General features: G+C 36.6%; 1 protein-coding gene and 1 pseudogene across 2 annotated transcripts in view; both read left to right on the top strand.

Annotated features, from left to right (window-relative positions):
- HDGFL3 (HDGF like 3) overlaps positions 1–12,353 on the top strand; it is a 75,231-nt gene that overhangs the window by 12,643 nt on the left and 50,235 nt on the right. The gene's annotated exons all lie outside the window — the stretch shown is intronic.
- Positions 7,762–8,244, top strand: LOC137761051 (low molecular weight phosphotyrosine protein phosphatase pseudogene; annotated as a pseudogene).

Genomic DNA, 12,353 nt, shown 5'->3' with positions numbered 1-12,353 from the left:
CTAACCATAACTTTACAGGTTCTTCTTTGGCTTCAAGCCACCATTCTTCTAAATTTCTGTTTCAGGCCCAGACTTCAAATCCATACATCCATTTACCTACTAGACAGCTCCATCTAGCTGTCCCTCAGGTACCACAAATTCATCATCAAAAGTAATCTAGCCACCCCTCCCAACCCAAGTATTCCTGTTTTACTTAAAGATTACTATTTAGCCAGTCACCCCCAAAAACAAAGACCTCAAATTATCCTAGATGCTCCTTATTCTTTGCCTCCAATATCTTATTGATCACCTAATGATGTCAAGATGGGCTGTGCAAATGGAGGCCTGGTGGTAGTTCTGATAGAGAAAAATAGTGTGAAATTTGATTCATTATACAGCCCAGGGCAGCGTAAGAATGCTAAACACAAAAGAACCTGAGGCGTATTCATGTTGTAAACAGGATGTAATTCCAGCAAAACAGTATGACATTAAATTATTAATTTGGATTTTTTGGTGTCATTTTATTCCTACTTAATACTGTATAAATTTATCTTGGTTTTATAATGTATTGTTATAATAGTAGTACTGTTATATTTGTGCACATTTCAGAACATTATGATAAAATTTTATGACAGCTGGGGTCCACATCATGTTGATATGTTCTTTTTTTTAAATTTATTTTATTGAAGTATAGTTGATTTATAATGTGTTAATTTCTACCATACAGCAAAGTGATTCAGTTATACCTATATATACATACTTTTTCATATTCTTTTCCATTATGGTTTATCACAGGATATTGAATATAGTTCCCTGTGTAGGACCTTGTTGTTTATCCATTCTATGTATAATAATTTGCATCTGCTAACCCCAAACTCCCAATCCATCCCTCCCTAGCCCCCCTCCCCCTTGGCAACCACAAGTCTGTTCTCTAGGACTGTGAGTCTGTTTCTGTGTCGTGGGTAAGTTCATATGTCATATTTTAAATTACACATATAAGTGATATCATATGGTATTTATCTTTCTCCTTCTGACTTACTTAGCATGATAATCTCTAGGTCCATCCATGTTGCTGCAAATGGCATTATTTCATTCTTTTTTATGGCTGAGTAATACTTCATTCTGTATATATACCACATCTTCTTTATCCATTCATCTGTCAATGGGCATTTAGGTTGTTTCTATGTTTTGGCTATTGTAAATAGTGCTGCAGTGAACATTGGGGTGCACGTATCTTTTTGAATTATAGTTTTCTCTAGATATAAGCCCAGGAATGGGATGGCAGGATCATGTGGCAACTCTTATTTTTAGTTTTTTAAGGAACCCCCATACTGTTTTCCATTGATGTATTCTTTTATTCTTATTTTTCTAAGAATTCTTATCAAGAATGGAAGTTAAATTTTGTTAAAGTTAAATTTTGTCGAATTGTAATAGTCTTGTAAGTTTTCTCTTTTGGCCTTTTTATTAATTATATATTTTAAATATTAAATTGTACTTGTATACCTGGAATACATCTTACTTTGTTTCAGTACAGTAATCCCCCCTTATCCATGGGGATACATTACAGTACCCCCAGTGGATGCCTGAAATTGCAGATAATACTGAGCCCTATGTATACGTTTTTTCCTATACCTGTGTACCCATGATAGAGTTTAATTTATAAATTAGGCATGGTAAAATATTAAATAACAAATAATAAAATAAAACAGTTATATCAATACACTGTAATAAAAGTTACGTGAATGTGGTCTCTCTCAAAATATCTTATTGTATAAATTTAATGCCTTTTCCATCTTAACTAAACACTTATAATGCACTATGGCCATAACTTTTGCAGTTTGGAGTGCAACAGCAAAACTAGCATAAATTTCTTTTTCCTTCACAATTTCATGGATAGAATATTCTTTCATACAGTAGATCTTAGCAACTTCAGCAAATGGTATTTTTTCTCTCCTTATTAAGTCGAGAACTTTCACCTTTTCACTTAATGAAAGCACTTCACAGCTTCTCTTTGGCATATCCAAATTGCCAGCATCGCTACTCTTGCACTTTGGGGCCCTCATTAAGTAAAATCAAGGCTACTTGAACACAAGCACTGCAATACTGCAACAGTTGATCTGATAACTGAGACAGCTACTAAGTTATTAACAGGTAGGATATGCTGGACAAAGGGATAATTCATGTCCCACGCCAGGATGGCTTGAGATTTCATAACACTACTGAGAATGGCGTGCAATTTAAAACTTATGAATTGTTTATTTCTGGAATTTTCCATTAAATATTTTTGGACCATGGTTGATCACAGGTAACTGAAACCACAGAAAATGATACTGCAGATAATGGGGGACTATTGTACATACATTTCTTTTTTTGTTGAGATATAATTTAGGTAACATAAAATTCACCTGTTTAAGTTATACAGTTCAGTGGTTTTTATTATATTCACAATGCTGTACAACCATTGCTAATTCTAGAACGTTTTTATCACCCCAAAAGGAAACGCATACCCATTAAGCAGTCCGTCATCATCCATCCTTATCCCCAATCCATGACAATCACTAATCTATTTTGTCTCTAAGAATTTGCTTATTCTGGGTATTTCATTTGAAGGTATCATAGAATATATGGCCAATTGGACTTCCCTGGTGGGGCAGTGGTTAAGAATCCACCTGCCAGTGCAGGGGATTCTAAACCACATGGGTTTGAGCCCTGGTCTGGGAAGATCCCACATGCCGCGGAGCAACTAAGCCCATGAGCTACAACTACTGAGCCTGCGCTCTAGAGCCCGCATGCCACAACTACTGAGCCCACGTGCCACAGTTACTGAAGCCCGCGTGCCTAGAGCCCATGCTCCACAACAAGAGAAGCCACCACAATGAGAAGCCCGCGCACTGCAATGAAGAGTAGCCCCTGCTCGCCACAACTAGAGAAAACTCACGCACAGCAATGAAGACCCAACATAGCCATCCATAAATAAATAAATTTATTTATTTTTTAAAAAAGAATATATGGCCAATTATGTCTGGCTTCTTTAACATAATATTTTCAAAGTTCATCCATGTTGTAGTGTGTATCAGTAGTTTATTTCTTTTATTTATTGTTTATTTAATATTCATTTATTTATTTGGTTGCGCTGGGTCTTAGTTGCAACAGGTGTGCCCCTTAGTTGCGGCTCGCTAGCTCCTTAGTTGTGGCATGCAAATTCTTAGTTGCGGCATGCATGTAGGATCCAGTTCCCCGATGAGAGATCAAACCCAGGCCCCCTGCATTGGGAGCACGGAGGCCCAACCACTGTGCCACCAGGGAAGTCCTAGTAGTTTATTCCTTGTAATGTCTGAATAACATTCCATAGGTACTCCACATTTTGTTTATCTGTTCATCAGTTGATGGGTATTTGGGTCATTTCCACTTTGGGCTGTTATAAATAATGCTGCAATGAACATGTGTGTACAATTTTTTATGTGGATTTAATGTTTTCAATCTCTTGGGTATATACTTAGGAATGGAATTGCTGGGTCATACGGTAACTCTTTGTTTAACCCTTTGAGAAATTCCCAGGCTCTTTTCCAAAGCTGTTATACCATTTTACATTCCATATAGCCTAATGACCTTGACTAGAACCTCCAGTACAATGTTGAATAGAAGTGGTCAAAGTGGACATCCTTGTCTTGTTCCTTATCTTATGCAGGAAATTTTAGACTTCCACAGTTAAGTATGACGTTAGCTGTGGGTTTTTCAGAGATGCCCTTTATCAGGTTGAGGGTGTTTCCTTCTATTCCTAGTTTGTTGAATGTTTTTATCATGGAAGGATGTTGGATTTTGTCAGATGCTTTTCCCACATCTATTGAGATAACCGTGTGATGTTTTGTCTTTTGTTCTATTAATATGGTGTATTATACTGATTGATTTTTGTGTGTTAAACCAATCTCACATTCTTGGAATAAAACTTCTTGGTCATGGTGCATAATTCTTTTTATACATTGCTGGATTCTGTTTGCTAATAAGAAATAGAATCCCTGACACATGACGGTTGAACTTATAATTTTTCGACTTCATGATGGTACAAAAGTGATACACATTCAGTAGAAACCACACTTCAAGTTTTGAATTTTGATCTTTTCCCAGGCTAGCGATATGCAGTGAGATACTTTCTCCTGATGCTGGGCAGTGGCAGTGAGCCGTAGCTCCCAGTCAGCCACACTGTCACTAGGGTAAACAGCCAATACACTTAGAACCATTCTATATCCATACAACCATTCTGTATTTCACTTTCAGAATGGTATTCCATAAATTACATGAGATGCTCAACATTTTATTATAAAATAGGCTTTGTGTTAGATTGTTTTGCCCAACTGTAGGTTAATGTAAGTGTTCTGAGCACATTTAAGGTAGGCTAGGCTAGGCTAAGCTATGATATTCAGTATGTTAGGTGTATTAAATGCATTTCTGTCTTAATGATAATTTCAGTTTATGATGGGTTTATTGGGATGTAACTCCATCATAAGTTGAGGGAGATCTGTATTTTTGTCATAGATTTTTGCATCTATGGTCGTAAGTAATATTGATCTATAGTTCTGTTTTCGTGTGATGTCTATTTCTGGGATCCTGGTATCAGAGTAATACAGGCCTCAAAAAATGAGTTGGGGAGTGTTCCCTCCTCTTCTGTTTTTTGAAAGAGTTTGTGAAGGATTGGTATTAATTCTTTAAATGTTTGGTAGGATTCACCAATGAAGCTATCTGGACCTGAGCTTTTCTTTGTGGGTGTTTTTTTAATTTTAAACAGCTTTATTGAGATTTAACTGACATAAAGTATTGTGTAAATTTAAGGTGTACAACGTGTTGATTTGATACACTTACACATTATAAAGTGATTACCCTAGTAGGGTTAGTTAGCACTTCAGTCACCTCACATAATTACCATTTCTTTTGTAGTGAGAACTTTTAAGATTTACTCTCAGCAACTTTCAAGTCTATACAGTATTGTTAACTATAATCACCATGCTGTATGTTAGATCCCCAAAACTTACTCATCTTATAACTGGAAGTTTGTATCCTTTGACCAACATCTCCCAATTTCCCCTACCCTCCAGTCCCTGGCAACCATCATTCTACTCTTGTTTCTATGAGTTGCCCTTTTTTAGATTCTTTGTGGTAGTTTTTTTTTTTTATTACTTATGGTATTTTTTTATAATTCAATCTCTTATTATAGCTCTACTCACATTTTCTATTTCTTCTTCAGTGGGTTTCAATAGTTTGTGCCTTTCTAGGAATTTGTTCATTTTATCTAGGTTATCTAACTTGTTGCCATACAGTTATCCATACTATTCCCTGATAGTCATTTTTATTTCTGTAAGGTCAGTAGTAATGTTCTCTTTTCGTTCCTGATTTTAGTAATTTGAATCTTCTCTCTTTTTTCTTGGTCATTCTAGCCTAAGATTTGTCAATTTTATTGATCTTTTCAAAGAACTAACTTTTGGTTTCATTGATTTCCTGTATTTTTCTATTATCTATTTTACTTATTTCCACTCTAATCTTTATTTTTTTCTTCCTTTTATTTGCTTTAAGTTGGTGTGCTATTCTTTTTCCAGTTTCTGAAGGTAGAAGGTTAGGTTATTGATGTGTGATCTTCCTTTTTAATATAAGTGTACATAGCTATAAATTTCTCTCTAAGCATTGCTTTCACTGCATCCCATAAGTTTTGGTGTATTATGTTTATGTTTTCATTCATCTACAAGTAATTTTAATTTTCCTTGTGATTTCTCCTTTGCCAATTGTTTAGTAGCGTGCTGTCTTAATTTCTATGTATTTGTGAATTTCCCAAATTTCCTTTTATTAGTGATGTCTAATTTCATTACCTTGTGGTCAGAGAACATACTTTGTATGACTTCAGTCCTTTTAAATTCATTGAAGCATGTTTTATGACCTAACGTATGTTCTATTCTGGAGAATATTCCATGTACACTTGAGAAGAATGCGTATTCTGCTGCTATTCAGTGAAGTGTTCTATAGATGTCTGTTAGGTCTAGTTAGTTTATAGTGTCTTCTGTTTCCTTTTTGATCTTCTGTCTAGTTTAGGTGTTCTATCCATTATTTAGAGTGAGGTATTGAAGTGTCCATCCATTATTGTTGAATTGTCTATTCTCCTTTCAGTTCTGTCTGATGTAGTAAGTCTTTTGTCTGATTTCTTTCACAGCTTTGCTGATTTGGTAAAATGTGTGGTAAGCTTTCCAATTTTTAGATGCCCTAAAATAATTTCAATTTTTTAAAAAATTATTTTTGTTTATTTATTTTTGGCTGCATTGGGTCCTCATTGCTGCATGCGGGCTTTCTCTAGTTGCAGCAAGCGGGGGCTACTCTTTGTCGCAGTGTGCTGGCTTCTCATTGCAGTGGCTTCTCTTGTTGCAGAGCACGGGCTCTAGGCACACAGGCTTCAGTAGTTGCAGCATGCAGGCTCAGTAGTTGTGGAGCACGGGCTTAGCTGCTCTGTGGCATGTGGGATCTTTCCGGACCAGGGTTCGAACCCGTGTCCCCTGCGTTGGCAGGCGGATTCTTAACCACTGCGCCACCAGGGAAGTCCCTAAAATAACTTATATTTAGCAAGCAAGCAAGTCTACTTCCAAGACTTGAAAGACCTTAAAACCACTTCAGGCCTGGAAACTTTTTGAGGGTTTTTTCGGGCATCTTTTAAATCAATTTCATGGTTATTGGTTTATTCACATGTTCTACTCTTCTTGAGTCAATTCTACCATTTTTATTTTCCTAGAAAAGTGTCTATTTCATAGATATAGTAAACCTTCTAGTGTAGAGTTTTATATATATATATATATATATCATTCTATTATAATTTTTAGTCTCAGTCACTGTAGTTACATCTCATTACTAATTTTATATATTTTAAAAAAATTTTTGTATTTAGATTTGCCAAAGATATGTCAGCTTTATTGTCATTTTTTTCATCAAAACTCTAGCTCTTGGTTTTTATTTCTCCCTTTTTTTTGGTTAATCAGTTCTCCTATTTTTTTTCCCCTACATCATAAATTTCTGATTTCATCTTCACTACCTTTCTTTTCTTTATTTCAAAAGTCATGAAATTCTTTGAAATTTTTTTTGAAAATGAAAATTTTTAAAGCTAGTTTTCTTAAGGTCAGATTTGGCTTCAACATGTAGATTTGGGTAATTGGTGTTTTATAATCATTTTCAACATAGATTTTAATTGTGATTTTCTTTTCTTTTTTGGCCTAAGAGATGTTTAGGAGATAATTTTAGAAATTATCATTGGTTAAACGTTTTTATACAATGTTTAAATTTGTTTTTTTAGCATGATTACCTTGTTATCAGAGTATGTAGTCTTTTAAACTATTTTTTAATTTGAGTTTTCTTTTAATATGTGATCAACTTTTAAAAAAATATTTATTTATTTACTTATTTGGCTGCACCGGGTCTTAGTTGCAGCATGCAGGATTTAGTTCCCTGACCAGGGATTGAACCCAGGCCCCCTGCATTGGGAATGCAGAGTCTTAACCGCTGGACCACGAGGGAAGTCCCTGTGATCAACTTTTTTAAAGTGTTCTTTGTATTCCTAAAAAGAAGGCTTCTGTAGCAGTCAATATTTAGAGATGCAGAAGTATAGCTACCATATCTATTATATTTCTACATATCTCTCACAATATTTTTGACTATTTCAGGGCTTAACTTGGCACATAAGTGTTTAGGACTTATAACTCCAGGGTAGTGTACCTTTTGTCAGAATATAATGATCCAAGTGGGCGCCTCTATGCGCGCGGGAAGATGGCCATACGGGTGACCAAGTCAGTGCTGTTCGTGTGTCTGGGTAACATCTGTCGATCACCCATCGCAGAAACAGTTTTCAGGAAACTTGTAACTGATCAAAACATTTCAGATACTTGGAGGATAGACAGTGCAGCAGTGTCCACGTATGAACTAGGAAACCCTCCTGATTATCGGGGGCAGGCTTGCATGAAGAAGCATGGTTATCCCCATGAGTCACGTTGCCTGGCAAGTTACCAAAGAAGTCTTTGCCACTTTTGATTATATACTATGTATGGATGAAAGCAACCTGAGAGATGTGAATAGGAAAAGTAATCAAGTTAAAAACTGCAGAGCGAAAATTGAACACTTGGGAGCTAGGATCCACAGGAACAACTCATTATTGAAGATCCTTATTATGGTAATGACGCTGACTTTGAGACCGTCTACCACCAGTGTGTGCGGTGCTGCAGAGCCTTGCTGGAGAAGGTTCACTGACCCGGTTCCAGTCCTGCTGCGGCCCAGGCTCGTCCCCATAGGCCCGCATTCTCAGTCGAGTGACACAGTGTCACCATTCCCTAGCCAAGGCCACAGCCCTTTCTTCAGTTGACTCACTGTTTCTTACTTTAAAAAATAATTGTAACAAGGCCCCTTTCTGTTTGTCCCCACTAGGTTTCCAGTATCAACTCTCATTTCTTTCCCAAACCCGGAGTTCCACTCGTGTACCTTAGTTTTGCCATATTTTCTTATATTTCTCAAACTTTGACACACTGCTCCCTCCTGCCACCCCAGGAGGTTCTACTATCCTTAGAAAGAATGGCACCTCCTCCAAGAAGCCTACCCTGAACTTTCCCTTTTAAGATTCTGTGCTCTGCAAAGGGGAAAGGTGGGCAGGAGAGATAAATTAGGAGTTTGGGATTAACATATACACACGGCTATATATAAAATAGGTAATCAACAAGGACCTACTGCATAGCACAGGGAACTCTACTCCATATCCTGTAATAACCTGTACGGGAAAAGAATCTGAAAAAGAATGGATATATGTATAACTGAATAACTTTGCTGTACACCTGAAACTAACACAATATTGTAAATCAACTATACTCCAATATAAAATAAAAATTAAATTTAAAAAAATTGTAGATGGAAATCAGTTGTGTTTGGCGGAAGAATAAATAAAAATTTTGATTCAGACAGTTTATGGGGTAAATGTTCTTAGACTAGTTGAACCTCCCACTTCACCGCAGTTACAAAAATAGTGGAACAAACAAAATAGTAGAGCAACAAAATAGAATATAATGAAGTAAAACATCACTGTAAGGCCCATCAGCATCTGATCCCATCGGCACTTCCAAGAATCTGCACTACGTCTTCCCTCTGTGTGGATGGGGCCCCCTGCCTTGCACTACCTCTTGATGCCAGGGCCTGGTGTCCAGTGATGTTGGTGAGAAGTGTTCATACATGCTCACAGTGCACACTTGTGCATTTACAGGACAGGAAGGAGGAAGATTTGTGGGATTAATCTTTAGCACCTTCACTCCTTAGTTTGTGTCTGTTTAGTTTATTTCATAAGGAAGTTAGCTTATTTGTTCCCATTTGAACCATTTTGCCTCTGGAAATGTAATTATGTCCGGGAATAAGGACACTTGTGTGCTGGTTTACCTTAGGTTAGTTTGAGGACTGTGCCTGCTTTTACATGCATGTAATTAACCTGAATGTCAAATATAGATCAGCTTAGGTGGGAAAAAAATAATAAGTTGGGAAAAGTCCTTTTATATTGGAATGCTTAAATATTGATATGTTAAGTATTCTTTTATCAGTGCTTAGTTTATAGGCAAATATAGGTAATTTCTGTGCACTTGGAGATGACTGATCTAAAATTCCTATGAATATATGTCAGAAAAGATTGTTTTCAGATAAACTGGGGAAATTACAAAAAATATATATATAACGATCCACTCTACCATTTCATACTTTTTTAGCTTGTAAGTTATGGTACTTGTAACTTGTAACCTGCTTTTATTTTTGTATACATTTGGCTGTTGTGTCTTTATCCAACCTTTCACTCATAACTTTTCTTTCCTGTTTTAAGATGTAAATTGTATAAACAGTATATATGTAGCTTAATGTTTTTTGACCACCCCTGGGAGATTTTCCCCTATTCCACTCTTTGTTAACAGACTTCCTCAAGATTTTATCTACTTTTTTGGTTAGCAGAAATGCTTCCTGGTTTTAAACAGTTTGTTGTGTAACATTCTTAATTTCTGTCATTGAAACTTTCATCTTTTTAATTTCCAGTTATTTCCTTGTGAAGGCGGGGCTGTGTGAATTGGGTAACACCAGTGTTCCATCATCATATTCCCATTAAGTGTTCATTGAGTGTATACTCTGGGTTAGTCTCCATGATAGACTTGATAGACTTAGCATTACAAAAATGAATGAGACATGACCTTACCTTGAAAAAGCTTGAGATAGGTTAAGGAAGAGAACCATAGATGCATAAAGGAAAAGAATAAAAGTGAGATGTGTGCAGAAAGTGATGAGAAGATTTTCCTATCAACAAGGCAGCTAGACTAAATGTACAAGTAATAAAACTGACCAACCCAGAAGGAACATGAAAAAGAGAATAGAGACATTTTTTATTGGCATTTCCTTACAAAAAGGCTGGATTTCAGCCCTTTTTTGGTTATAGGACATTGAAATGTAGTTTTTAGAACTATTTATTGTCCTATTATTTGTAATAGGACTTACACAGTTTAACTGTTATAGAGAGAGAACACTGCATCTTGAATGAACCTTCCTTTACATTTTGTGCTATTGCTTCCTGCCTCCCTGCAGTCAGTTTTGAAGTCGTCAATGAAAAGTTTAGTGATTAGTACCTTCTGAGACATAAGATTTAAGATGACTTCCAGTGTTGTTACTTTGAGGAGAGGGATGAGAAAACTAAAATGCGTTAAACTTCTTGACCAAGTGACTTTCTCAGAGTTACAGAGCAAGTTAGTAGGAAGAACTGCAGTACAATCCATTGCCCTCTTTACTCACCTGCGTAGGATGAGAGCGAGAAGTGAAAGAAAATACGGAATTCACTCTAACCATTTTGACAGTTAGACAGAAACCCTTATTTAATTTAGAAAATTTAAGGCTCAGGTAAGAAAAGGGTTTAAAACCAGTCTTAGGATGAGCTATTTATGTGCTAATTGTAATTTTTTCTTTTTAATTGTGTTAAAATATACATAACATAAAATTTACTATTTTTAAGTGGACAATTCAGTGGTATTAAGTACATTCACATTGTTGTGTAACCATCACCATCATCCATCTTCAGAACTTTTTCATATTGCAGAACTGAAACTCTGTACCCATTAAACAGTAACTCCCCGTTCTCCTCTACCCCCAAACCTTGTCAGCCACCATTTTACTTTCTGTCTCTATGAATTTGACTTCTCTGTGTACCTCATATAAGTGGAATCATACAGTACATGTCTTTTTTGTGACCGGAGTATTTCACTTAGCATAATGTCCTCAAAGTTCATCCACATGGTAGCATGTATTAGAATTTCTTCCTTCTTGAGGCTGAATAATATTTTACTGCGTGTATATCCCACGTTTTGTTTCTTCATTCATTCGTTGATGAAAACCTGGAATGCTTCCACCTTTTAGCTATTGTGAATAATGCTGCTATAAACGTGTGGGTACACATATCTCTTCGATACCCTGCCTTTAATTCTTTTGGGTATATACTCAGAAGTAGAATTGCTGGGTCATATGATAATCCTATTTTTTTTTTTATAAATTTATTTATTTATTTATTTATTTTTGGCTGCGTTGGGTCTTCGTTGCTGCGCACGGGCTTTCTCTAGTTGCGGTGAGTGGGGGCTACTCTTCGTTGCGGTGCGTGGGCTTCTCATTGTTGTGGCTTCTCTTGTTGCGGAGCACGGGCTCTAGGCGCGCAGGCTTCAGTAGTTGTGGCACGTGGGCTCAGTAGTTGTGGCTCGCGGGCTCTAGAGCTCAGGCTCAGTAGTTGTGGCGCACGGGCTTAGTTGCTCTGTGGCATGTGGGATCTTCCCAGGCCAGGGCTCGAACCTGTCTCCCTTGCATTGGCAGGCAGATTCTTAACCACTGCGCCACCAGGGAAGCCCGATAATCCTATTTTTAATTTTTTTTAGGAAATACCGTACTGTTTTCCATAGGGACTGCACCATTTTACATTCCCACCAATGGCGCACAAGGGTTCCAGTTTCTCCGTATCTTTGCCAACACTTTATATTTTCTGGGGGTTTTGTTTTTTGTTTTTTGGGGTTTTTTTTTTTTTTGAAAGTAGCCATTTTAATGGGTATGAAGTGATATCTCATTGTGGCTTTGATTTGCGTTTCCTTAATGATTATCCATGTTGAGAATGTTTTCATGTGCTTTATTGGCCATTTGTATATCTTTGGAGAAGTATATCTTCAAGTCCTTTGCCCATTTTTTAATTGGGTTATTTGGGGGGTTTTGTTATTGAGTTGTAAGAGTTCTTTATATATTCTAAATATTATTAACTCCTTATTAGATATATGATTTGCAAATATTTTTCCCACTATGTGGACTCCCTTTTCACTCTGTTG

This window comes from Eschrichtius robustus, chromosome 1, assembly GCF_028021215.1.
Source record: "Eschrichtius robustus isolate mEscRob2 chromosome 1, mEscRob2.pri, whole genome shotgun sequence".
Taxonomy (NCBI): Eukaryota; Metazoa; Chordata; class Mammalia; order Artiodactyla; family Eschrichtiidae; genus Eschrichtius; species Eschrichtius robustus.
This window is presented reverse-complemented; position numbering and strand designations above follow the sequence as displayed.